The sequence below is a fragment of the Cynocephalus volans genome, chromosome 10, assembly GCF_027409185.1.
Source record: "Cynocephalus volans isolate mCynVol1 chromosome 10, mCynVol1.pri, whole genome shotgun sequence".
Lineage (NCBI taxonomy): Eukaryota > Metazoa > Chordata > Mammalia > Dermoptera > Cynocephalidae > Cynocephalus > Cynocephalus volans.
In genome coordinates, this window is record NC_084469.1 from 24,393,955 (window position 1) to 24,397,127 (window position 3,173).

Sequence of the window (3,173 nt, forward strand, 5' to 3'; positions counted from 1 at the left end):
GCTGTTTGTTCTATTCAGGACAGGATTGGATGGTGCCTGCCCACACTGGGGAAGGCATCTGCATTACTGAATCCACCGATTCAAATGCAAATCTCATCCAGAAACACCCTGACAGACTCACCCAGAAATAATGTTTAATCTGGGCACCCGGGGCCAGTGAAGTTGACATGTAAAATGAACCATCACAGCCACTAAGGCTTTGTCAGTCACATGTATTGCATTTACTTCTCCTAGTTTGTTGTTTGCCTTTCAACTTTGTTAATTTGTTCATTTTAGTTAAAAATGACTTCTTATTTCATGTTCAATTTGTAATTATTTTTATTTTATTGTTTTATTATTTATTTATTTTATTTTTATTTCAATGTTTATTACTGAAAAATGATAAAATACAGAGAAGCAAAAGAAAAATCAACCATAATTTGAATCATCTCGGTGTTATCTTCCCAGACACTCTTCTATATTTTTTATATTGTTCATATTTTCCTCAGGTTTAAAAATATTTATTAAGTATTTACAATTTGCTGGTTGAGATAGAGAGTATATATATACACATACACACATATATATGACTTACATATATGTCTTCACCCCTGCTTTCCAGTTTATCTAGTGTAGGGAACATTTTTAAAAACAATTATAGGGCCAGCCCATGGCTCACTTGGGAGAGCCCGGTGCTGACAACACCAAGTCAAGGGTTAAGATCCCCTTACTGGTCATCTTTAAAATAAAAAAAAAAAATTATAATAGAATGCATAACAGCAGTAATTATGACAAACAGTGAGAATTTGAAGGGATTTCTGGATTACTGGAAAGTGCCTCTGTACGATCTCATAAGGACAAAATTAATAATAATCTATATGGTACTGATAATTATTGTTTTAACAATGGACCTACTGAAAGGTTACCCTTGTGAAAAAAATCTTATGGTTTTCTGTGGCTGCGTACAAGGGACTTCATTGATGGTACATGACAAGTAGGGCTCCCTAGGCCCCTCCCCTTCTTCAGGGGGTCTGGAATGGAAACTGTGCCAAGGAGGGGATATTCTCAGTGTGTTGGGGGACTGAGTTGGGGCAGGGACTCCCCAGTAGCTGAGAGCTTCTCAATTCCTCCTGTGCTCTCACTGGGGCTGGTGGTCCTGGGGGCTCTCCTTGGAGGTCATGTGGACCATAAGGTCCACCACCGTGTTGCAGTAGCCATATTCATTGTCATACCAGGGAATGAGCTTGACAAAGTGGTCACTGAGGGCAATGCTAGCTCCAGCGTTGGAGGTGAAAGAGTATAAGTCACTGTTAAAGTCAGTGGAGACAACCTGGTCTCAGTGTAGCCCAGGATGCCTTTTAGGGGGTCCTCTGATGCCTTCTTCACCACCCTCTTGATGTCTTCATATTCAGGAGCTTTCTCCAGATGGCAGGTCAGATCCACAACTGACACGTTGGCAGTGGGGACACGGAAGGCCATGCCAGCGAGCTTCCCATTCAGCTGAAGGATGACCTTGCCCACAGCCTTGGCAGTGCCAGTAGATGCAGGGATTATGTTCTGAAGAGCCCCATGCCCATCGTGCCACAGTTTCCTGGAGGAGCCATCTACTGTCTTCTGGGTGGCAGTGAAGGCATGAACTGTGGTCATGAGTCTCTCCATGATGCCTAAGTTGTCATAGATGACCTTGGCCAGGGGGACTAAGCAGTTGGTGGTGCAGGAGGCATTGCTGACAATCATGTGGGTGTTTTTTAGGTCTCTTGGTTCACACCCATCACAAACATGGGGGCATCAGCAGAAGGGGCAGAGATGATGACCCTTTTGGTTCCACCCTTCAAGTGAGCCCCAGCCTTCTCCAAGGTAGTGAAGACACCAGTGGACTCCACGACATATTCAGCACCAGCATCACCCCATTCCTTGTTGGCAGGATCCTGCTCCTGGAAGATGGTGATGGCCTTTCCACTGATGACAAATTTCCTATTCTCTGCCTTGACTGTGCCATGGAATTTGCCATGGGTGGAATCACACTGGAACATGTAGACCATGTAGTTGAGGTCAATGAAGGGGTCATTGATGGCAACAATATCCACTTTGCCAGAGTTAAAAGCAGCCCTGGTGACCAGGCACCCAATATGGCCAAATCCATTTACTCTGACCTTCACCATCATGTCTCGGGGCCGTGGCTGGCCCTGTGTGAGAGGAGGTGGCTGTCTGTGGAACAGGGAGGAGAAGAGAGCTTCTTATGGTTTTTTTTTTCTTTTTCTTTTTTGTGACCAGTAAGGGGATCGCAACCCTTGGCTTGGTGTCACTAGCACCGCGCTCAGCCAGTGAGCGCACTGGCCATCCCTATATAGGATCCGAACCTGCGGCGGGAGCACCGCTGTGCTCCCAGCACCACACTCTCCTGAGTGAGCCACGGGGTCAGCCCCTTATGGATTTTTTTAACACACTTTTAGGCAAACATTGGATCGACACTTTAGAACCCGTTCTTTTCACTTGACGATCTATCACAGTCTTTCTCACGACAGTACATATTAATTTACAACACCATTTTAAATGACAGGAGGAATTCCATTGTATGGATATATAATCATTTATTTTATTGATCTAATGTTGTTAGATACTTCAGTTATTACTGTTTTATAATTGTGGTTCAGAAATTTTCTATATTTTCTACATGGGCAAACTTAAACCTATCAGTATATTCCTTTGTGTTTTATATCTTTGATATTAAGCTTAGAAAGCCATTCCCTCGCCTGAGATGTATTAATTTAACAAATATTTATAAAGTGCCAAGCAAGTGCCAGGTTCTGTTCTAGATGCTTTGGGTCTGTCAATAAACAAAGAGATAAAGAGTTCTGCTCTGTTCTCCTGGAGCTTGCAGTTTTTTGGAGGGAGGGATGAGGCGGCATAGGGGAGGAAAAATTGCTTCCTTCTACCCTTCTAGGTTCTTTGGTTGGTCTACAAATTATATTGACATAAAACAGAGTAACAGGAGAAAAATAATTTTAATTACATAGGTACTTAACAACAGTCCCACAAAAATATGAGACTCAAGGAATTGGCCAGATGATTGTGACTTATGTATCACCCTGGAAGGAAAAGGGGTTTGGAGTTTCCAGAGGGCGGTGAAGACAAATTATGGGAAGGGAAGCAGAGGAATGAATGGAGAATAAAGACTGCCTAGTTATGCAGAT

At 43.1% G+C, this 3,173-nt stretch overlaps 1 pseudogene; it reads right to left on the reverse strand.

Annotated features, from left to right (window-relative positions):
• Positions 1-1,117: 1,117 nt before the first annotated feature.
• Positions 1,118-2,141, reverse strand: LOC134387303 (glyceraldehyde-3-phosphate dehydrogenase-like; annotated as a pseudogene).
• Between the last annotated feature and the right edge of the window lie 1,032 nt (positions 2,142-3,173).